This window comes from Equus przewalskii, chromosome 24, assembly GCF_037783145.1.
Source record: "Equus przewalskii isolate Varuska chromosome 24, EquPr2, whole genome shotgun sequence".
NCBI classification, from domain to species: domain Eukaryota; kingdom Metazoa; phylum Chordata; class Mammalia; order Perissodactyla; family Equidae; genus Equus; species Equus przewalskii.
The window spans coordinates 248,896-274,538 of NC_091854.1; the positions used below are offsets into that span (position 1 = coordinate 248,896).

The window sequence follows — 25,643 nt, forward strand, 5'->3', positions numbered from 1 at the left end:
CTGCCATGTTCAGATTCACACCACATCACAAAATTATTTAATTCTCTAAAATATAAAAAAGAATGGTTGAATCTCTAAACTGATGATAATGCCTGAAGACGTCTACAAAGCATACCTATATACTCTACTCCAAGCCGTCCACAGGACTTCACATAGGACCGTATAGTGTTTGCAAAGCCATAGGCACTGAGCTACAATTCTGTGGTGATCCAAAGATCCTCACTGTCTTTGGTGTCTTCTCCAAGAGCCATTTACACCCATATCTCTTGGCTGTGCCAGTATGATGAGCACCACATTCTTTCCGTGCATATCCGAAAGCTTCATTGGAGTAACCACCTTCAGGAAGCACCTGGGAGGGCAAAAAAGGAAGATGATGATCACTAACATTTATAAGGGTTACATTTTTAATATTATTTCCCATTAATTTTGAGTGTCTAATGTCATGTGGATGACTTCTTCACGTAAATAAAACTTCCTTTTATCTATGAGGTTGAAAATGAATGTATGGTGAGTTTATCTAACATCTAACTGAAAAAACAGGGACATCCTGCCTTTATCTGTGTAGGGTAAACATACAAAGAAAATACACATCAGACTCAATGAAGTCAATGGAGGAGAAATGCAAAAGCGTGTTAAAAAGAGACACTTTAGGTGAAAAGTATCTCATTTCATTTGTTTAGGTTATAATAGTCCTAGAGACTCATTTCTGAAATTGGCTTGCTTAGTGTATGTGCATTCGTTCTCATAAACTGAAGCAATCCCACTGGGATAAACAGGTGTTCTGAGTGGAGAAATGAAGAAAAGTTCAAGTAGGCTAAACATCAAGGTTACTAAGAAGCTAGAAATCAAATTTACTGAATCCTACCACTACATTTCTGCCCCTTTTTTAGTCCCCATTCTCTTTCCAATCCTGTGAATGGACCGAAACATACTACCACTTCCTACATTTTGAAAGAGAGGGGACTCCAGAAAATAGCCTCATTTATTAATTCACAAACTCTTTTGTAGCACATAGTTTGCTTTTGATTCTGGTGCCTTTCTTTATGCTTACTAAAGTGTCATGCACCCTGTGGCATTCAGTATTTGCCCAATGACATATGAGATGAGTTCAGAAATAAGATGGGGAAAAAATACTTCCATTAAATGATCAAAGAAAGAAATACGTATAGCAGCAAAAATTTTTTACTTGTAAATATTGAACCATATTATTTATAATTATTAATCTATAACAATTTAGTATCAAGAATAAGACAATTATATACATAAATAATGTAAAATACAACAGAATATAGGAAGTGTGAACATATTACCAGGTTTAATGAGGAATGAGATATGGGACTCCCTGATCAAAAGGTTCTCCCCGTCAACTATCACCATCCTTTTTCTTCAAACTCATTAGAGTCTCCAGGCATTGTTTCCTCCACTCTCTTCCTGTTTTTCTCTATCTTCTCTCCTTACTTCAGTTCTAATTTATTTTAGAGCCCATGGATCATCAATCCCTCTTTTGTTAATATCTCATTTTTCCCTGCCCCATTATTCATGTTACATCCCAGCTGGCTGCTCATACTGACCTTCTCTCAGTTCTTTAAATGTGCCATGCTCATTCCCACCTCAGGGCCCTAGCATATGTTGTTCCCTCTGCCTGGAACACTCTCTTTCACGTCCCCAAATTCTTTTAATTCTCTCCTCCTACTTCACCTAGCTAGTTCCTCTTCATTCTCCAGATCTCTGTCTATACCTCACATCAGGGAAGCCGTACCTGTCTCCTAGGCTAAGTTATACCCTTCAAAAAAGGCTGCGCAGACTCGAAAAACCCATATCATGTGAAATTAGTTATTAAGTTTTATTTTGTTTGTTAGATTATAACCTCCATTAGGATAGGTACCAATTCTGTCCTAGTCTTTGCTAAATCCCCAGCACTATATCATTTGATACATGTTAGGCATTTGATAAATATTTGTTCCATGAATGAATAAATGAAAGGAGAGAGAGACCTCACACATCCAGCTGGGATGATCAAGGAAGAATTTATGGAAAAAGGGGCTTGTGAGATTAGCTTTGAAAAATGGACACAATAGTAAGAAGCAGTGGAAATTGTTGGTGCTGAGGCTTGGAGACAAGAGAGCTATCAGGTGCTCAGGGAAGCGTGGACAGTTCACTTTGGCTGTAGAGTATGGACCATATAGAAGAGTAGGGAAAGATTAGGCTGGAAAGGAAGACCAGCATAACGTGATAGGGGAAGGCCTGTGTTGGAAATCAATACTTAATCTTGTAGCTGGCGGAGGGATAATGAAGGAATATGTACACGGGCTAAGTGAATGGGGAAAGAGAATGCATGCAGGAGACCTGTTCATGAACGCAGCCCAGGCAAGAGACAATCAAAAGCTGGACTGCTGACTACGGGAAACAAATGGAAAAGAAAAGGCAGTGACAACAAGAATTGTATGTTTAAAGTGGATTCTGTGGAGAGAGACTAAAATATTTAACTAAAATATTTAAGGGGACACAAGGAAAAGAGATAACCCATGTGCCTCTTGAGGTTTCTGTGAGAATAACTGGAAAAATGGTGAAGCCAGGAAAGATAGGATAACTTGGCTTTAGGAATGGTGAGGGGAGGGAAATGATGGGTTTATTTTGTAAGATTGTTGAGGTAGATTTTTAAAAAATTCATCTAGAATATAGTATTCTTGGGGTGAACACTACAGAGCAGCAGCTGAAGATTAATGCAGAACTTCTGCTGTAATGAGATTTTATATTTACATTTCTGGTAATTTCCTTAGTTTGTTCACACACCTTTGTACCAGGGAGTGCTTCAAGCCATAGAGTAAACATAGTGTGTCTTTTTGGAGAAATAATTGTACAGAAAATTTGAGACAATAACCACCAATCAACTTAATCCCCTCTCCCAACTTAAAAATATTTTTATGTTAAAACAAACAGAAATGTATTCCGGAAGAGAATGCAAGATTCACATGCACTTTTCGATGACACTCTCAAATGCAAAGAAATGTCATGCTTGGCAAACTGCTTTAGGGTCTACTTTCCTTGCCCCAATCTCCTCACTCCTCAGTTTGAGTCTATTTTACTAAGTAAATTGTCTTAATAGCTCGTCCACATCCATGCAGCTAATAAGTGGTATAGCAAGAATTTTAAACCAGATTTCTCTAGAGTCTGTACTCTTAACTACCACATTATATACTATTTAATAATTTAATGGTCTTTGAGTTTTAGTTTATATTATATTTAGTATCACTCACCAAGTAAATGATAACATAAGGATAAACACTGGCAGCTGGTATTTTCCAATAACGAATTAGCAGGGACTCCAACAATGCAATCAGAGCAAGTGATTTTTCACAGTGCTTTGGAGAGAGCGAAGATGGGATGGATCATCAAAAGGGTTAGTGTGGTGTTAAGACTCAATCCATCCTCCAAAATTTTAGAACACAGAGCTGACATCATTTTCCTGTTCAAATACTTGAAAGCACAGTTTAGGAAGTGCTTTACAATCTGCTTCCAAACTATCCTTCAGCAAGTAATCCCCATACAACCAGCCCCAAATACACTAGACTTTCAACTAATTAGCTAGTTAACAGAACTAAAAGTCTTCCTTAAAAAGTAACCTTAAGGTTAAGACTTCAAGAGTAAATAAGTATTGATCAGATGAAAGGGGCAAACAGCGTGGGAAGGGAGAGAGTCCCAGGCAGGAACATGCAGAAACTACGTTACGTGGGAAGAAAGAGCCATGCCAGCTGAAGAAAGTTCAGTGAGGGAAGGATGGTGGGAGATGAGGCTGAAAAGGCAAGTAGGAAGAAGCCAGAAGCCAGAAAGAGGAGTTTGTAAATCATGTGGGATGTGGGCTTCCCCTCTGAGGGCAATGGGAAGTCAACGAAAGGTTCTGAGCAAGAAGTGATATGCTCAGGTCAGACTGCACTTACAGTTCACTCTGGATACCACTTGGAAATGGTACTAACACGCATCATACCACCACTCCTACTTCCAGATGTACACCCTCAACTGACTTCTGCAGGTAAATGTGGAAACTGATGAATGGATTTACCTAACAAAATTGCAGTTTTGAACTCTCATCAGATTTTAAAAAACAGTAATTTAAAACACAAAGGCTTTCCTCTTAAAGCCTCAGGGTGCATGTTAGTGTATTTTTATAAACTTTAGTAACCGTAATAAACAAATTACTTTGGAGCACTCCATTTTTAAAATGTTGCTTAAAGCATGAAGTGTGATATTACAGCATTGCCAAAACACTTTATAATCTTTTTAAAAACTGCTTATTTAAATACACAAATATGATCAATGAATACAGAATTATATAATCACCAAGAGAAGTTACCAAGTTTTCATAATGGTCTCTTGGCTTTTCCTCTGCTGATATTGGCGCCAAAGAAATTAGGTTATAACTATTGTTTCTTTTTGTGGCTGAAGAGACATTTCCAAGTACAGAATGAATGGAGTTCATTCAGAGGCTTTGCAAATGGGCTGTGGCCCCTTTTTATGCATAATGGGCCCCAACAAGGATATTTAGAACAAAACAACTTACTTTTAACCCACTGACATGGTCCTCACTTTTTAAAGGAGCCCCACACATTGGATTTACCTGTTCTTTTATCACAATTTCTATAGAAGAATATTAAGGATGCCAGAATTATTCCACTCAGGGAAGGCAGCTGAAATTTTTTAATAACAGGGTAAATCATATGTTGCTTAAAACCTAAATTACAGAGGACATAGGAATTTCCAATAGACTAAGCTTGACACGATGACATGAAATAATAACATTTGAGAAAAAAATAAAGAGGAAGAGAGTTTGGTGGGGAGAGCAAGTCCCCTGTGAAAGGAAAAAGATGAAAAAGCCATGCATCTTTGAATAAACCTAATTTTTTTGTTATTACTGTTGTTCTTAAATACATTAGGACTTCATGCACTTTTTTTAAACTGATTTTTTAAAGGCAAGACACAACATAACAGTTGGGAGAAAAAGAGGTTGTAACCCACTTCCTCCACGCCCTCTTGATACTTACCATCCCTCCTTTGTGTGGTCTTTGGCTTATGCAGTATCCTGTCTCATTATGACTGGATATGAAGAGTCAAATAACTGTCATCAACGATATGGTATCAAACTGAAGCTCCCATATTTTTATTAAATGTAACCATTTTGTCAACTCATTCTTTTTTTTTTTTTTTCCTGTTTAAACCACAGATCAACCTCCTGAAGGTGCCAAGTTCACAGATGGCAAAGTAACAGAGAAGTAAACTGTAATTTAAGGCTATGGGTTCAGAACAGCACAGTCAAAAGATTTTAATATGAGAGGAAAGGAATTTCAAATGATTTGACCCATGAGTTCAATGTTTAAAGGTTTACTAGTATTTTTTCCCACCTTAGCAAGGAAACTAATTTATTCCTAGATTGGCCCAAGGGCAGATCTCTCCTTCTCAAAGTAATTTGCAGGTTGGACTACAAAGGACACACAGAAACCCAGTGAAAAGAGAGAAAAGAGACAGAAAAAAGACAGGTTCTTGGCATCTGCTTGCACTTCAGCCTGCATTTCTGCCCACATCGGACTCGGGCCAAACTGAGTACAGCATCCAGTGGCTGGCTGAAGAACCTGCGACCTCCGTACTTCACTCACCAAGGGGGATAAGTAAGACTCCTTCACACTGGGTACTTTTGAAGCATTTGACAGAAACTCTTCTTAATGGAGGTATTAAAGGTTAAAGAACAATTCTGAGACTGAGGGGTAAAAGAAAGAAAACTGTCTAAGTCAAGTGAAACCATCTCTGACAGAAGTTCCACTAAAAGAGAAGACAGCTCCTATTTTCCCACAAGCTCTTCAAGGGCTAAAGGCTGCAGAGAGATAATTGCCAATTAATCCCTTCATGTTTTCATTAAGTAAATACTTACTAAACTTGCAACATATCCAGAGTTGTATTTTATTATATAAATATTGTATAATGATTGTGCATTTATGCCGAGCATTTTATTATATAATAATACCATATAATTACAGTAAAAGTAATGGTAGTATCTATCTCACTGGGTTGTGGAGAGGATAAAATGAGATAAGTACAAAGTTCTCATAAGCCATATTCCTGATGCATTGTCATTGCTTAGTAAATGGTCACTATTATTATTGCTGTTATGGATGCTGTGCATGTAAAGCTTTATTTCTTGGTCCAGCTAGAAACATCTTCTAATGGAGATACCAAAGGCTAAACAGTAACTCTGAGATTTTAGTAGGATCTGGAAAATAAAAATAAAAATTTAAATTTTTGATCCAGAGGTATTTATAAGATTTTAAACCACCTCAAGACTTAGATTTCTTGTAGGCTCCTTAATTCCTGAAGTTTGTAAAGAAACTTGCACTTTCAACAACTTAGGCTTTGACTCTGAATTTGGAAATTTGAATCCTGGCTCCATGACTTAATCTCTCTATACCTTAGTTCTCTCGTGTATAAAATGGAACTAATAATTCTACCTACCCCTCAGGGTTGTTGTGAGGATTAAATAAGACAACACGTGTAAATGCTTAAAACAGTGCTTGGTACTTATTAAGTGCCAAACACATCTTTAAATCACTACCATCATCATTATCACCAAATGGCAGAATAGGCAAATAGGACTTAAGTCTCATTGCCTGAGATTACCTTTGATTTTCTGTACTCTTTGGTACCTAAGATAATTTTAATTTCAGTTATTTTGTGGTTGAATATCCCAAAGCATGAGGCAATTACTAATCTTGCTCTTTATGAACTGAAGAATATCTTAGAACATAGTGGTTGCAAAGAAAATAATCACACATTGGTAGGCTGAAGAAGAGAAGGAGGAGAACCCAGTAGGAAACGACGCCACCTTGTTCATTGCTTAGGGACTGCATGGCCAGTCTTGTCTCTCATCTTTCCTTCTCTGTCAGGGCTCTCTCAGTTTCCGTGGCTGCCTCATTGTGGCCCCAGTCTTAGTCTACGTGACTTTTAAACCAATGCATTCATTCATTTGTGTGGGGTTTTTTGGTCTCTAAATTCACATTCTTGAGAGAGAATATTGGTGGCTTAGTCAGTCCTTGGATAGATTCCTGTAGCAATACTTGGATTTGTTTTGTTTGTCCACTGCCTCTCTCCTTGCATCCTCTTAACTCCAATTCCTGGTTAAAAAAAGAAGAAGAACCAGTTTGCTAATCATAGGATTGGACTCTTGAATCAAGTTGGCCTAAACAGATTCTTAAGAATGTGCATCTTGAGTGGAGGTGCCTAGGACAGAGGATTTATGAGCTCTCAATGCTGGAGTCCTCAGAATTGTCTTGGTTTCTAACCTCCCTGAGCTTGCTTGTTCTATGATACCTTCAATCCCATGAGCTACTCCAGTAGTTCTCCTGTTTAAAGACGGCCTCTGTTTCTTAAGCACTTTTCTGTTTCTCTTACAACCAAAAGACCCTCAGTGGCTGAATTCCTTCTGGGGAATTTAATCAGCTATGGCCAACTAGGGGCAAGCCAAATTAAACTGGAGGAGACGCCATATATGGTAGGTAATTTGATATATCTATTAAAGGGAAAAATGGGTTATAAGGAAAGAGTGAGATTTGTGTCTATATCTACTATAGTCCTAGCAGGATACAACAAACCTCATTTAATTAAATTCAATTTAAGTCAATAGACATTACAATTCAGCATTCACTATACATTCATTTGTTGCATAATAACGTTTTAGTCAACGATTGACCACATATATGATGATGGTCCCATAAGATTAGTACCTTATAGCCTAGGTGTATAGTAGGGTATACCATCTAGGTTTGTGTAAGTATTCTCTATGATGTTCGACAATGACAAAATCGCCTAACGACCCATTTCTCAGAACGCATCCTCGTCGCTAAACTGATGCATGACTGTATAAGCATTCAGGGGATATTTAGATAGGTAAAGCTAAATCTTTGCTCTCAAGTAATGCTCAGTCTAGGGGGAAGAACACATGTACACATATAAGTGTTATGTAAGGCAGGGTATACTGACTACTATGATAAGATGAATAAGAACACAGAGAAAAGAACAATTAATTTGGACTATGGGATTAACCAAACAGATCAGCCTGCTGAGAGATTCAAACACCATGGTGCAAGCTACAGATATGAAGGAGAGGAGAATCCGTTTTTAGGAGATATGGCCCTTTGAGATCTCAAGTAACATACAAAAGGAAAAAGACTCCCCAGGCTTGTATGCGCCTGGGAGATTTCACTGCTTTCTCACTCTTAACCTCACGTAAGTACAGGGCTAAGTGAAGCGCTATAGTGGCAGAACTCCTTTCTCACCGACAAAGTTCTTCTCTCCTCCCTAACCCTAGACCTGGGCCGGAAGGGAGCATCCCTATCCAGGGCCTTATTTCTTCTCCAAGGCTGCTCTCCACGCCTGAGTTACCTCAACAAGGAGGAAATCTGGATTGATGGCCCCTGATCTTTGAAGTGGAGAGAAGTCAGTCATTTTTCTCAGATCTTGAATCTGGTAACTCAGCAAAAATTCTAGCCACAAACATATCCCTGAACCAGACTGAGTATTCATTGCATCAAGGATGAGCCCTGGATACCAGTGTAAGCCCTGCCTCCTCACCGTCTACACTGGCCCTGCAGGACTGAGATTCTGCTCTGGATGTAGCCCTTTTCACCTGAGAACTGATTTTCCTAATTCTTAACAGTCTTCTCTCTGGTTATGATTCTGGAGTCTGGACCATGTATTCTAAACCCTAGTCCAGTGAGCAATTCTTTTAAAACCTGAACTGATGTCCTCCTTATTCTGGAGTGGGGGTTGAAAAACTTTTTCTGTAAAGGGCCAGATGGTAAATATTCTAGGCTTTGAGGGCCAGAGGGTCTCTGTCACAAGTACTCAATCTGCTATTGTAGCACTAGAGCAGCCATAGACAGCACTGAAACCAATGGGCGGGGCTGTGTTCTAATAAAACTTTGACAAAGAGAGGCAGTGATTTGGCCCGAGTGTAGTTTGCAGAAATCTCTGCTCTTGAGCATCCTTACCCATGCATTCACGATTCCTCAATACCATGATCCACCTGTTTGAGAGACAGCTTACCTCAATCTTTCTCAATCCCCGCTTTATTTGCAAAGGTCTAGGATAACTGACCCCACAGTTAGAACATTCAAGATGCCCATGCACCTTACCTCAGTTCCTGGCATACTCGGGCCCACAACGAACACTTACGTGTACCCTGTCTTTTCTAGAGTCAAAGTGAAAAGAGAGAAACCAGAAGTAGTGGTTTCTGCATTAGGTGTTAGCAGCTAAAAACAATAACAACGACAACCAAAAATAACTTAGAAAGCCTAAAAAAAGGTAACTGGCTTTTGAGGTATGAGACAATAATGTGTTATATTCTACAGGGAGCAGAGATACATTGTTCAAAAGTAAAGAAAACTGGTTAAGTTAGTCCCTAGAAAGTGACAAGAAAACTGAGGCTCATAAAAGTTAAATGAGAGTTCCACAAAGATATGTTATGGAATTCCTGCTCATTATGCCCACCCTGAAGCAAGGGAAGGGGATGTATTACAATATCCCAAATTGGAAATTCGAATATATTTTCTGAGTAAAGTTATTAGATACGGTGATTTTTTAATATAGTGGGTTTAAAAGGATTTTGTAAGTGGCCTAAAAATGCATATAATAGTAATAACTGACATTTAGTTAAATGCCAATGTAGTGAACATTTTTCTGACTTTGCCATCCAACATCCATTCTCCCTTCTTCTGATAACACTACCTACATTTTATTTGGGGTAACCATGCTTGCTATACCTTGGGTCCTTATGCTTCGGATAGAGCTAAAATCATCCCTGATTCCACAGAGTATGTGATCTAGGTTTGGACCGTCAAAACATCGAACATTCTTTTCTTCTCTTCTCTTTGTTTCTTCCTTCCCTCCCTTCCTCTCTCCCTCCCTTCCTCCTTTCCTACCTTCTTCCTTCCCTCTCTCCTTCCATCCTTTTTCCTTTATGCCTGCAACTGAGAGTGCTAATATAACCTATTTTATGTTAGCCAGTGTACACATTTTCTTTAACCCAAAAAAACAATCCTTTGGGTGGATATAATTATTCTAATTTTCAGTTCAGTGAACTGAGGAATTACATAGTATGCCCACGGTCATGCACCCACTATGCCTCAAAGCTACAATTCAACCTCAGGCTAGTCTGACTCCCAAGCAGATGGTCCTCACTGTACTCCCTGCTCTCAGGGACTAGGGCTCCTAAGGGACCAAGCCTTGAGGTTTCAACAGATCACATCTGCTTATAATTTAGGGGCCATATCTATATTAGAGACACGATGTGATGAAAACACATTTACTCTGGCCTATGATGTGAAAATAAATGATTTACTTTTGAAAATGCAGTTGATTCCTTGACCAAGCTATAGGTGCCTTTTAGAATATTAGTGAAATGATTGTTATACACAAGTCATTTACAAAATGTATCTCTTTTTTTTTTCATATATATGTTTTTTCTTCTTCTCCCCAAAGCCTCCCAGTACATAGTTGCATATTCTGGTTGTAGGTCCTTCTGCTTTGCTATGTGGGACCCTGCCTCAGCATGGCTTGATGAGTGGTGCTAGGTCCGTGCCCAGGATACGAACCTGCGAAACCTTGGGCCACCAAAGCAGAGTGGACAAACTTAACCACTCGGCCATGGGCCAGCCCCAAAATGCATTTCTTTAAAGAAAACAGCATTTTTCACTTATAGCCTATATTTAGGTTGTACAACATGATTTTTTAAGGTGTATAATGTGATGACTTCATATACCATACATTGTGAAATGATTACCACAATCAAGTTAATTAACACATCCATTACCTCACATAGTTACCATTTTTGTGTGTGGTAAGAATATTTATGATCTACTCTCCTAGCAAATTTCAATTATACAATATGGAATCATTGACTATAATCACCATGCTGTACAACTGATCCCCAGAACTTACTCATCTTATAAATGAAAGTTTGTATCCTTTGACCAACATCTCCTTATTTTCCCTAGCCCCAGGCAACCACCATTCTACTCTCTGGTTCTATGAGTTCAGCTTTTTTAGATTCCATATATGTGTGAGATCATACAGTATTTGTCTTTCTGTGTCTGGCTTATTTCACTTGGCATAATGTCTTCTAGATTTATCCATGTTGTCATAAATGGCAGGATTTCCTTCTTTTTTTATGGCTGAATAATACATATAATATGTAACATATGTTATGTACACGTAATATATACGTATTAGATATAATTTTCTTTATCCATTCATTCATCAATGGACACTTAGGTGGTTTCCATATCTCGGCTATTGTGAATAATGCTGCGATGAACATGGAAGTGCAGATATCTCTTCAAGAGACTGAATTCAGTTCCTTTGGATATATGCCCAGAAGTAGAATTGCTGGATCATATTGTAGTTCTATTTTTACTTTTTTGAGGAACCTCAAATACTATTTTTCATAATGGCTGCTTCAATTTACATTCCTACCAACAGTGCATAAGGGTTCTCTTTTCTCCACATCCTCACCAACACTTATCTCTTATCCTTTTGATAATAACTATCCTAACACCTGTGAGGTGATACCTCATTGTGGTTTTGATTTCCTTGATGATTAGTGATGTTGAGTGCCCTTTCATATATCTGTAGGCATTTGTATGTTTTCTCTGGAAAAATGTCTATTCTGGTCATTTGCCCATTTTTAAATCAGGTTATTTTTGTTTTCGCTATTGATTTGTATGAGTTCCTTGAATGTTTTGGATATTAAACCTTTATCATATTTTTGGTTTGCAAATATTTTTCCCCATTTTGTAGGTTGCTTTTTAATTTTGTTGATGGTTTCTTTTGCTGTGCTCTGTAGTTTGATATAGTCCCACTTCTTTATTTTTGCCTTTGCTGCCTGTGCTTTTTGTCTCATCTCCAAAAAATCATTGCCCAAACTAATGCCAAGAAGTTTTTCCCTATGTTTCCCCCTAGGAGTTTTATGGTTTCAGGCCTTACATTTAAGTCTTTAATTCATATGGAGTTGACTTTTGTGTAAGGTGTAAGATCACGGTCCAATTACATTACATACATATATATTATACACATATATAATATATGTATAACCACGCTAGATTTATAAAATAAAAATCTTCATAGAAAAGCCTTCAGTGAGAAAGGAAATACTAAAACAACTATATATCATTGAAGTTTCTTACTAGTAACACATAGAAAACCATAAAACGCAGATTTTAATATACCTTTATGAATTAGGAGTTGCATCACTTAGGCATATACAAAGGGCCAGATAAATGCCAGGGAGATGCTATACTACTAAAGAGTAATACTTTTATCCCTGTTTAACTATTTCAACTACATTGTTCCAATATCTTATCAGTTCAAATGTAATATTAAATGCTATGTTGTATGTTGCTCTATACTTGATTTTAAATGAATCATAATGCTTAGTTATAGGACTTGGGATTATTTGTCACTTTTTAAGTTTTTTATATACTTGACAGTGAGCCAAACATTCAATTTAGCTTCAGTTACACAATTATAAGATCTTTTTCATCACACAGTTATTCTTTTAAAATTGAATGTGCATGTACAAATGTCCAGAGTGTAGACAGCTGTCCAAACAATAAGAACTCTATGTATCAGGACAGGTGCTGTTATTATCCCCCAAATCCAAAACACAAGTGTTGGGTTATAAAGATTTGGAGGAAAAAGACTTAATAAAAATAAAAAATTAATAACTAAGTATTCCACTAGTAAAACAAAGCAATGAATTTCAATTTATTCCATGCACAACAATCAAAGAATATTCAATGAAAAGTTTAAAGAAAATTATAGTGGCTATCCACTGCTTTGGAGGTATCACGATACCACACAATAATACCAGATTTGGGATATTTATTACAGCTACCTAACAAGCGCAAGGCACTGCTTCAAAGTGCTACTAAGAATCACCTGGCACATTTACAAAACCTAAAGAACCAACTTAATTTACAAATTCATAGACTATAAGTTACTACAGGGCAAGGATTATCTTACTCATCGTGGTTTTGCCAGTACTTTGCACAAATTAGGCACTGAATACATGGAGGATGGCTGACCGAAGACCTACACCTACTGAAAAAAAAGCTACACCATGGTCAATCTGCACTGTCCCATAGGTTTAAAATCAATGGCCAGGTGATCAAAAGCAGTAGTTCTCAATTAGAGATGATATTACCCACCAGGGGACATTTGGCAATGTTTGAAATTATTTTTGGCTGTCATAACTGTGGAGGTGCTGTCATCTAGAAGGTAGAGGACAGGGATGCTGTCAAACATCCTATAATGCACAGGACAGCTCCTCACAACAAAGAATCATCTGGCCCAAAATGTCAATAGTGCTAAGGTCAAGAAACTCTGATCTAAAAGTTAATTGAATATTCATGATAGCATCGGACAGTCAGCCACAGCAGAACCCACTAAACTCCACCTTGTTTAAATAAAACGTTTCACTATACAATTCAGTATTCATTTTCTGAAAAAGAAAAGCTGCTGAAATGGAAATGTGAAAGTAGACTGAAAAGCCTTCCATTTTTTCTCAGCTAATAGACAATTTTCATATATCCTGGTGTTTATGACCACATGTGATATTTGGGAACCGTGGATGAACATAAGTTACAATAGTATGCTAACACACAAGGCATTTTATTTCTCCTAGAAAATACATTGACTTTTGTTAGTGAGGCATTTAAAGAGGTCAAATATGTAAGGGCTAGATTTGTACTCGATACTGGCATATGAATACTGAAATAGGAAAGGTAAATGTGATAATGATAATGGAGAGAGTTAACATCTTTTGAAAGCTTTCAATCTGCCAGGTACTAAACTAAGCACTTTACATGTGTTTTCATTTAACTGGCAAGATCTATCAATTTCAGAGAGAACATTATTTGCTCATTTATATAAAAAAAATCATAATTTCTTTTTTACAGGTCTCTCTCCTCCTCTAGACTGAGATCTTCTGAAGGACAGGGTCGCTTGTCTTATTCATCATTGTATCCTCAAGGACCTGGCACTTCATCACAAAATAGGACATTCCTTAGAGGTTTGTTGCATGAATAAGGGTATCACTGCTCAATGAAACAGAAATCTAGGGACACTATCTAAAACCCTCCAAATTCTGAGGAGAAGTGAGGTTGTCACAAGTCCAGTCTATGAGCTCCTCCATGAGCAGGATCTCCCATTTATCTTTGTACTCATAGTTACTAGTGAGGAATATTTTGAATTGAATTTATCTTGAGACTGTAACTATTTTCAAAAGTTTTTCCAAGACAGGGAAATGTGATCTACTCCTGTACATGCATCTTGATGCAGCAAATACGGTTACTTCTTTTTTTCACTTGCTGTTATTTACAGCTCTTGTGTGTTTCCTGCCCTTTACATGTTCAGTTCTGATAATAACAATGGCACTCAGACAAGGTCAAAGGGAGGAAATAGTTCATTTGGGCAATTTCTTCATTCAGCTATATATTTGTCAGTGTGAGATGCAGAGTGGTTATATAAGTAAAAACAAATATTCTTTTCTAAGTCTAACACAGAGATCTACAGCCACCCAACTAAATTGTTGCCTTATCTAGGGAGCCATCCTGTGGCCCTGCAGTGGATACTGTGGAAAAAGGAAGAAAACAAGGAGAACCAACTTAAATATGCTGAGGCAGAAACTATATGTCTATTTTGGGCGTATCATTCAGATACCACCTTCAATCAACCCTCCTGATTCATATTTTATCAACAAAGACAAGAACTACATCTCTTCTGTTTCTTAGCCACTCAAAAATGTTCTCACTAAACCTCAAAAATCAAGCATATTGGCAAACAGCAACTATAAAGTATTTGCTTGCTGTTCTTTTGATTTAGAAAAGATGTTTTCTTCTTTCTCTTCATGAACTAATATTTATGAAATACTCTCATATACGTGCTTGTCTATCATATACCACTCTGAGAAAGTCAAATAGAGAAGTTTCTGCCTTCTGAGTTTCTGTGTATTGTAGGAAATAAAGGAAAGTAGAAAATAAGGTCATATTCCTTCCCTCTAAAATGTCATAATCAAAAATAATATATAAATTATTATGGTAATGAGGCAATATTGACAACAGTATAGATCAGACCAAACTGAATGGAGAATATATGCTCTCAGGGTATGGAGTGGGTGAGTAAACATAAAATACAACCCCTTCCAACTGCTTTCAACACAAATGATTTCTGTATTTATTGATTTTAAGAGAAGTAAAAAGCTCTCTTGGATAATCTGATCCCTTGGAGTGAGTCCCCAACAGCAGAGCCCTGCTCAGTCTACTACCCAGTGAGTGGAAAGACCCCAAAGCAGGCTGCGAGAGAGCGGCGACACATGCAGAGCACTTGCAACCCTTCTTGTTTTCTTATTTTTCCTGTTTTCATTGGCAGAATTTTTTCCCTGCCCAAAGCAGGGCTGTAAATGAAAGCAGCTGCCCAAAGTGGAGGCAGTTCAAAGACCAGAGAAGAAAGAGAAAGGAGGTGGGGGTCAAATGAGGAAAACAACTGAGGACAACAAGAAGACTCTTGGCAACTCTGCCTTGTACCAGTCTTAAACAGATGGACTGGTGGCGGCCATGGCAAAGTGATGCACCCATAGGCTTTCAAGTGACAACAACTGAGTATTATATTTTTACACAGACGTGCAAACTTTTAACACTCCCAGGGCAAGAAATATTTCTAAATATTTTCCTCTGAACTTTGGTGGTCACTTTTTTCGTTCCTGTCCTATGTCCATTCATGTTTCTGAACCATGCTACAGATGAAAATCTATTTGAAATTACTGTATGAATTTCTTCTTTTGGTCTCATTACTTAAAGGTCATTAAGAAAATATAGGTATGGTTATTTTGGAATGTGACTTCAATAGGTACATTTAGAGAAATTAGTGCATATCTAGCACTTATTTTTTAACTATAAGGCTTAGTACTTCGTTAGATATTAAAATTTAATCTTGAAAATATTATAAAAGGATTCTAGTTAAAATATTGCAACTAATTACTTACTTAAAAGAAATAAAATAAATACAATTTATGGGACATTTCAGAATACATTTTAAAGACAGAGTTAAAGAATATATAAATACCCTACTGTATTTTTAGGATTTTTAGAACTCTTTTATGCAAATTATTTAATATACTTATAATTCAATGCTAATAGTATATGAATTCTAGAATGTTGGAATTCCAAAACAGATTGGAAAACTCAATGGAGTGCAAAGATTCTGGGAGGCAACTTGTTTGAATATATTTGCAAGTTCAAGTATCTACATTTTTAGCAGAAAAACTTTTCTATTGCCCCAGCTTCTTTAAAAAATATATTTACAAGCAAGAATGACTGTGAAATAGGACCTGCAAATGTTTTATCTACGTAGAAATTTCAGGAACGTAACTGTAGAACAGTAAACACTTTTTACAGACTGACTGCCAAATCTAGAAGCCTTTTCTTTCAGTCAACACTTTCCCACCATCGTGAGAACCATTTCTCATTAACAACCAAATTGTTTTCAGAAGCTGTGCTATAAGGGTTTCCCCAGAAACCATTTGGTAAAAGACTGTGGCTTTCTTCCATAGAAATCTCAAGCAGTGAAAAGGCAGATCTTCTGGAATAAATCAAACCCAATTTCTAGGGTTCACTAAACCCTTTCTCCTGAAAATAATGTTTTGTGACTTGATCTTAGCAGTTAATAGTACACGTAGGAGAGCTGGTGTGAACCAGTTTTAAATGAATTTTATTCCATTTCTTTTGTCATTCAGTTGAAATTGCTTCCAGAGCTTGTTATACCTTGATGAAGGTTTAACTGCATAGCTAATGGACAAAATAGCGTATTTTACTGTATTGCAAAATCTGTAACTTTTTTCCCACTAAGTTTGCCCAGGTGAATGAATCTTTGTATTGTTAGAATAATATTATCTGTTCTGATTTCAGAACTGTTCTTGCTTATAAATACACCCTTTTAAAAAGAAGTTGGCCAACAAAGGAGTTTTTTTGTACTAAAAATATAGATATTTCAACCAGCTAATGTATACAAATATATACCAGTAATGTTTTAGGAAGTTTCTAGATGCAAACAAATTCATAAGAAATACACTGAAAAGAAGCATATGTATCAATAATTATGTCTCAAGTGTGGACTTTGCAGAGTACTTTAAATTGAAATCTAAAATTATTACTGGGATGGAATTACACTTTTCCACATCTCCATACCTTTTGCATACATTGTTCTCTTTGACAGCAATGTGCATATGCCTCCCAAACAAATCTTATTCCTCCTTAAGACTCTGCTCAACATCTTCTCATTCATTCATTTATTCATTCACTCATTCATTAGTACATTTTTACTGAACACCTACTATTTGCTAAATTCTGTGCTAGATGCTGAGGTGAACAAGACAATGTTCTTTCCTCACGGAGCTGATGGTTGAATGTGAATCGTTCCTCTTTCCCTGACTTCCTCAGACAGAGATAAACACTTCCTTCTTAGTAGTACCATCATTTATCCATTTAACAAGCATCTAACAAACACATACTAATTACTAGCATTTCCCATATCATATTGCAATTATTTATTTGTGAAACTGCTTCACCTATTTGACTGTGAGCTCTTTGAGGAAAGAGACGTTGTATATCTCTGTATTCCCAGTACCTAGCACAATTCCTACAAGACAGAAGGTACAAAGTAATTGATTGTTTAATAAATAATTGACGTAAACTAAAATATTCTAGCTAATAGAACAGGCTTTCTGCTATTTGAAAGCTATCAATAACATACCATAGGTTTACAACAGTATTGGCCTTGCTTTGCTAACTTCAGCCGAACATTTTTGAGATGTGAAAGATGGAAACCTTAGAACTGGTCAAGCTGTTCTAAGAAGTTTGGCAACTAGACTCTCTGCCATATTCCCAGGCAAGTCTTTCCTAGGATTGAATGAATAAGCTCATAGGATGATCCATCTAAGTTCAAAAATAATTCAGAGTAGAAATTAGTCTCCTTAATTTGGTCACACAAGACTTGTGGCAATTTGGTTTGGAGGTATTTGCATTAAAAATGCAACCCTCTGCTTCCAAAGGCATCTCTCTGGGAGTAAATGCCCCAAACCCCTTCTTTAACCTGTGAGGCGCTATGAGATCTGCCACCCTACGCTCATCTCTGACCTCATCTCCTGCAGCTCTCCCACTTCTCCCCCTGCTCCTACTAGACTAATCTCTTTGCTGTTCCTTGAATATCCCAGCAATTCTGCCTCAAGACATTGGCACTTGCTGCTCTCCCTGCCTGTACAGCTCTTCCTTAGATAGCTTCGAGGCTCACTCTCTTCTGCCTTCAGTTCTCTGCTCAGGTGCCACCTTTTCAGTGAGGCCTTCTTTGACACCAAATCTCAAACAAGCCTGTCTCCTCCACTCCCAATCACTCCCTAACCTGCCACCCTGCTTTACCCTCCTTTAAATTCTTCACAGTTCTTATCATCATCTGACATACTACGCGTTTACTTTCTTTTCTCTTGGTCTCCCCTACTAGAATATAAACTCTACAAGGCTAGGTATTTTGACCATATCCTTAGGGATTAGAAGTGTGCCTTACATATAGAAGATACCCTATAAATATTTGCTGAGTGAATGGATTTGATTAATCTATTAAATAACTGCGTCTTCAGGATTAACTGTCTATATTGTACTATGCTAATGACTGTGAACTACGAATATGGTAATGAAAACTCCTTTAATTTGGTGGATTCAGAACTTACTATTTTGATTATCTGATGTGCACCCTGAAACTAACTCAGAAGCCTAAATCTGATTAGTATAACAGTACTGCCACATTTTTTGTCCCCCTAAATCTTCTCACCTCAAAAATCACTACACTAGAAAAGGAAGTTTTGTGAACACCAACAAATTTTGAAGCATTTCTTAACTGTCTACATGAAAATGAGGATGGAGGTAGGGTCCTGATTCCTCCCACGAGGTGGTTTTATCTAGTTGGGGACCTCAACGTGAAAGTACCACTTCCTCTGTACAGAAATTCTTGTGAGAAACTTTCAAGCATAGCTAATTATTTCTAAGTGGAAACAAAAAGCTTTAAATTAGGAAACTCATTTCATTGACTATTAAGGGATCTTTTTATAAAACCATTTATGGAAATAAATCAATGGTTGTAATATATTTAGTCAAAATCATCAAATGCAAGAAAAGATCAATTATCATAAGATTTTCAGGAAAAAGAATAACAAAAACTTCTAAGACATTTAAGATTCATTAAAAAAGTCAATTGCCCACAAGTTCTAAATAAAGCATCTAGTCACTTTCTTGCCTTATTTCTGATAATTATCCAATACATCTCAAAATTCCCTGTAAAATACTGATGTATTAAGGTAGAAATAACCAATTATCTGATTTGTGTTTACAGCAGATATTATCTTATACTAGTCCTCATAAAGATGTAATAAAAAGCACTAAGGGTTACTTAAATTTATGACAAAAAGTAAAATTGAGACTATTCTATTAATTAATTCTTCCAGTTATTAAGCTACTCCTTACCTGTTACATCCAGTTGCTACCTTAGTTCTACTCATTTTTCCAAAAATTTTTCATAGCTTTAACTCCACCATAAAGAAACATACACATCCATGTATGTACACACATGCATGTACACGCAGGTGTGCATGTATACACAGACACACACAGAAAAGAAATCTTGGTCAAAACCTACTTTTCAACTTTATCTATGACATCATGTGACCTTTTACTCAAGCCATTTGGCTGTCTTTCCTGGTTTCTGATTTTTTTAAGTGGCACAGTGTTTTAATTTGCAACTAGTATTACTTTTAACTTGAAATTGGTTTGGCATTCTCATTCAGTACTCACTAATACATCTCATGAGCTCAGCTCTCATATATCTTACATATTTTAACCCTCAAAACTTTGAGAAGACTATTAAACTTGGATTGGGTTAAGCTGAAGACATGTTGAGACTTCAGCAACACGGGTTAGGGGTATAGGGGTGAGGTCTGACAAGGCTGCTGGTAGGATGACCAGTTCATCCTGCTTTGGCTGGGATTTTCCCACTTTAGTACTGAAATTCCCATGTCCGAGTATCTCCTCAGTCCTAGGCAAGGCAAGACAGTTGATGACCGCATGGGTGACAGGCTGAAGGAAACTGAACTGATAGGAGCCTGATTGCTTAGGGTAGTCTAGTGAGCTTCTTCCACAGGAATGGTAAGTGCAGATGTGGCTCTGAGAAGAGTCAGGGCCAATGGAATGGAATTCAGGTGGTGAGGCAGGAGGGGCAATGCCTGTAGACAGACAGGAAGAACTGGAGTCGAGTAATCTGGACTTGGGTTAACGTGGCTTTATGGATATTTATGGAGCGCAGGATACAAAGCCTGTGGTAGGACAGCTATGCTAGGCTCCATTAACTTGGTAATAAGATGCTAGTGAAATGCTCTCTGACCTGCTGGGAATGAGTTTGCTGGTGGAGAGCTTCCAGTTATATCTGTGAAATACAATGGAAGACAGACATGAATGAAATTAAGACTCAAATGGGCTCAGGGTTACATAGCTAGGAAGAGGCACAGATAAATTTTAAACCTAGATCTTTCTGACCCCAGGTCTGTTGCTCAGGCATTTAAATAAAACTTAAAATATAAATTCTATTCATAGAAATCCATGCTATGCATGACTGTATAGAGAACTCCTACAACTCAATAACAACAACAAAATAACTTGATTAAAAAATGGGCAAGGAACTTGAATAGCCATTTCTCCAAAGAAGCTATGCAAATGACCAGCAAGCATCTGAACAGATACTCAACATCACTAATGAAGAGGGACATGCAACCCAAAACCACAATGAGCTATCACCTCACACCCATTAGGATAGCTGCTATCAAAAAAACCCAACAAACCAACCAGAAAATAACAAGTGTTGACAAAGATATGGAGAAATTGGAAGTCTTGTGTACTGTTGATGGAATTGTAAAATGGTACAACTACTATGGAAAACAGTGCGGATATTCCTCAAAAAATTAAAAATGGAATTACTATATGATCCAGCAATCTCATTCTGGGTATATATCCAAAAGAATTGAAAACAGGATCTCAAAGAGATATCTGCACTCCATGTTCATTGAAGCATTATTCACAATAGCCAAAGGTGGAAGCAACCTAAATGTCCATCAATAGATGAGTGGATAAAGAGAATGTGATCTACACATACAATAGGATAATATTCAGCCTTAAAAAAGAAGGAAAGTCTCTCATATGCTACAACATAGATGAACCTGAAGGACATTACGCTAAGTGAAATAAGGCAATCACAAAAAGACAAATACTGCATGATTCCACTTATATTAGGTATCTAAAGTAATCAAAGTCATAGAAGCCGAAAGTAGAATGATGGTTACCAGGGGCTGGGGGAGGGGGAAACAGGGAGTTGTTCAATGGGTACAAAGTTTTAGTCATACAAGATGAAAAAGTTCCTGAGACCTGTTGTACAGCAATAGGCACAGAGTTAATACTGCAATGCACACTTAAAAATAAGAGGGTAAATTCATGTTATGTGTTTCTTACCATAATAAAAAGAAATAAATAAAAAGAAATCCATTCTGTTATCATAGTTGTGTCCATGTCATTTCCCGTTTCCCAGACTGTTAAATTCAGTGAGGGTAAAGACTATTCCTTATTTATCTTTACATCCTTTAATTAGCAAAATACTCAGAAGAGAATGAACTTTTGATAAATGTTGTTGAATTAGATAAAATTCAAAGAGACTTGCACACTCCTACCTTGTTACCTTTACTCTTATTGGTGTTTTCACTTGTCCCATGGAATGCCCTTATTCAAATTCTATTCAGCCTTCAAAGCCCAGCTAAGTCCTAGAATCTTTACTTGAGGTCATAGAGATCTCTCCCTTTTCTGAACTCCACCTCAGCATTTTATCTTTTTATGTATTTAATTCTTATTTCTCAAAGGTAGCACTAGCTCCTCTGCATACTTCACTATTATGCTTACAGTGTCAATCAACACAGGTTACTTGAAATCCAGAAGCAAAAACCTGTCAGATTTATGTTCTTTTAATCAACAGTTCAAAACAGGAATGAACATTCAAAACAGGAAAAGAATTACAAACTTCCTAACAGCAGCCAGACATTACTATAGTCTGGGTGTTGATATTTAGTGTACAAAAGAATTCCTTTTGTCCTATGAGGAACTTAGCTCCACCACATCTGAAATATGGAGACAGTTAGCATATTGATAAGGTTTTTTTAAAAAGAAGAAAGTATTTCCTTATGAAAAGTCATTCTCAGCATTTTCTAAAAGAGAAAAGTATTAATATACACTTGATTTTGATGCTATTAAAAATAGGATACTTGCTATAAAAACTAATAAGAACCCAATGACTTTTGGGGCTATACTGCAGCAAATCTAGTTGTGAAAATCAAGCTTACAGCCTATTATTTCTAAGTGATGGACTGGGGGAAACAGATGAGACAACCAACACAGAAGAACTACACCACTTACTAGACATAAAAGTAAAAAAAATGAATACCTTCAACTTTAGAATCCTGAGTTTTGCTTACTTGTTTTTGTTTTGTAATCATTAAGTTCTGTATTGCAAAAAGGCTAGATTTTTTTTTTTCTCAACCCAAATCTTGAGTAAATCCATCTTTTTCTACAGGACTGGGGAAACTTAGTATGTAACTTATTTTTGTCAGCATCAGATAGCTATGAAGTAAGAGTCACACCAAAAACGTTTACTGATTCCCATTTTCAATGCCTAAAAAAAAACAAAGTTTGTTTTCCAGCTGAAGATTATAGTTCTGAATGCATAATCCCAAAACTTCATAGTCTGTATGTGACATAGAATGATCACGTATTTTAAAAACTGGTGGTAAAATCAGAGACAGAATTACTGTAAAGCTAATGAAGCACAAGCTACAAGGCTCTTTTGCACAGTCCCCTTCTAAGGCACTGAGAAGGACTCTAGCAATGAATTTAATAATCATACGCTTTTTTACAATTTGTAAAAGTGAGATATATTCACTAAAGTTAGTTAAGACCAGTGTCTCTTTTCATTATGACTTCTTCATCACCTTCCCTCACGTTAGGTGTGTCAGAGTGGCTGGCCACAACACAGGCATCTTAGGATCCAGCTAAGAGGAGGTTGAGTTAGGGATATATTTACCTTAGGATTTAGTAGGAACTAGCCAAGCAAGTTCAAGAGTGACTTCTAGCAATTCTCCTACCACCTCGTATACTAACTCATTCATAATCATGATACAAAGATGGAGGTCCAGAGGTCATGGTATGAATGTGTCTTAAGATGCCTAGTACTGGAATTACGTAGCTAAATCAAGAATAAATTTGAGAGAGGTCTTCTCAAATTTGACAACAATTTTAAAAATTGAGAAGATATTATTAATAACAAGTTTAATAATGAGTTGTAAACTAAAACAAAAGCTTTTTTTCTATCAATAAAAAAAATATATAGGACTCTAATTCCACCTATGAAAGATTACCTGTCAAGGTATTGCCCTCCCATTGTAAACTGGAAAACCAGACAAAATATATAAAACATGGTTTTCAGATAGCACACAAAAAGACAGTGCAGAATTGTGATCTCTGAAGAGAGGATCATGAATTAATAGTGGGGCTAAATTAGTTCCAAAATAAAGGCTCCAATAACAGGCTTAAAGGCAAGCCTTGAAAGGATAAAACAACGTACTTAACTGCACAACAGAACACATCAAACAGTCTTTAATGAAATGCAACAAAATCCAGTACCCAACAAGAAAATCCAGTGCCCAACAGTAAAATTCACAAGGTCTAGCATCCAGCCAAAAGTTATCAGGCATGCAAAGAAGTGATAAATTATAACCCATAATCAGTAGAAAAATTAATTAATTAGAAACATATCCAGAAACTCAGCCCCAGACTGGGAGAAAATATTTACAAAAGACATATCAGATGGAGGACTGTTATCCAAAATACACAAAGAACTCTTAAAACTCAACAATAAGAACACAAATAACCCAATTTAAAAATGGACCAAAGACCTTAACAGAAACCTTGCCAAACAAGACATACAGATGGCAAATATGCATGTGAAAAGATGCTCCACAAGATACGTCATCAGGGAAATGCAAATTAAAACAACCTTGAGATATCACTACACATCTACTAGATTCGCTGAAATCCAGAATATTGACGACACCAAATGCTGGCAAGAAAGTGCAGCAACATGAAGTCTCCTTCATTGCTGGTACGAATGCAAAATGATACAGCCACTTTGGAAGACAGTTTGGAGGTTTCTTAGAAAACTAAACATGATCCAGCAATTGTGCCCCTTGATATTTACACAGTAAGATGAAAACTTACAAAAACCTGCACACGGATGTTTATTGAAGCTTTATTCATAATTGCAAAAACTTGGAAGCAATCAAGATGTCCTTCAGTAGGTGAATGGATAAGTAAACTGCGGTACATCGAGACAATGGAATATATCATTCACCACTAAAAGAAATGAGCTATCAAGCCATGAAAAGACATGGAGGACACTTAAACGCTTTCTTTTAAAAGCAATTTGAAAAGGCTATAATACTACATGATTCCAACTATATGACATTTTGGAAAAAGCAAACTATGGAGACAATAAAAATAGCAATGGTTGCCAGGGGTTAATGGTTAGGGAGGAATTAACAGGCAGAGCATGGAGGATTTTTAGGGCAGTGAAACTACTCTAAATGGTGATACATGTCATTATACATTTATCCAAACCTATAGAATGTACACCAAGAGTGAACCCTAATGTAAACTATGGACTCTGAGTGAAAATGATGTGTCGATGCAGGTTCATCGATTGTAACAAATGTACCACTCTGGTGGGAAATGGCAATAATGGGGAGGCTATGCATGCGTGGAGACAGGAGGTATATAAGAAATCTCTCTGTGTTCCACTCAGTTTTGCTGTGAATCTAAATACCAGCAAAAACATCTTTCAAAACACAGACTGTTTAAATGAACAAAAGCTGAGAAAATTCATCACAAGTAGATGTACAAAAATAAATGTAAAAGAAGTTCCTCAGTCAGAGGAAAATGACAGCAGGTAGAAATACGGACCTACACCAAAGAACAATGAGCACCAGAAATGGTAAACATGTGGACAAATACAAAAGTACATTTTTCTCATTTTTAATCTCTTTAAAGGATAATTATTTGTTTGTTTCTATTTATTATAATAATATAATAAGGTTTATAAAATATGTAGAACTAAAATGTGTGACAATAAGAGTACAAAGGATAGGGAGGATTATTTCTATATTATTTGAATGCAGATTGTGATAAGTTAAAGATATGTACTGAAAAACCTAAAGCAACAACTAAAACCAGCCAATTACTGGAGATCAAATAACTTTTTAAAGGACAGGAAAGCAGAGAAAAAGGGGGAAAATCAAGATGGTATAAACACAAAACAAATAATAAGATGGTAGACAAAGTAAAATAGTATCAATAATTACATTAAATATCATAGTCTAAACACTATAATCTAAAACATAAATGTCACATTGAAAAAAA

At 36.7% G+C, this 25,643-nt stretch overlaps 1 long non-coding RNA gene across 1 annotated transcript in view; it reads right to left on the reverse strand.

Moving 5' to 3' along the window:
* Positions 1-25,643, reverse strand: part of LOC103550055 (uncharacterized) — a 113,457-nt gene that overhangs the window by 52,572 nt on the left and 35,242 nt on the right. The window contains exon 2 of the long non-coding RNA XR_544672.2: positions 116-349. This is a non-coding gene — a long non-coding RNA (uncharacterized lncRNA). The remainder of the gene's footprint in view (positions 1-115; positions 350-25,643) is intronic.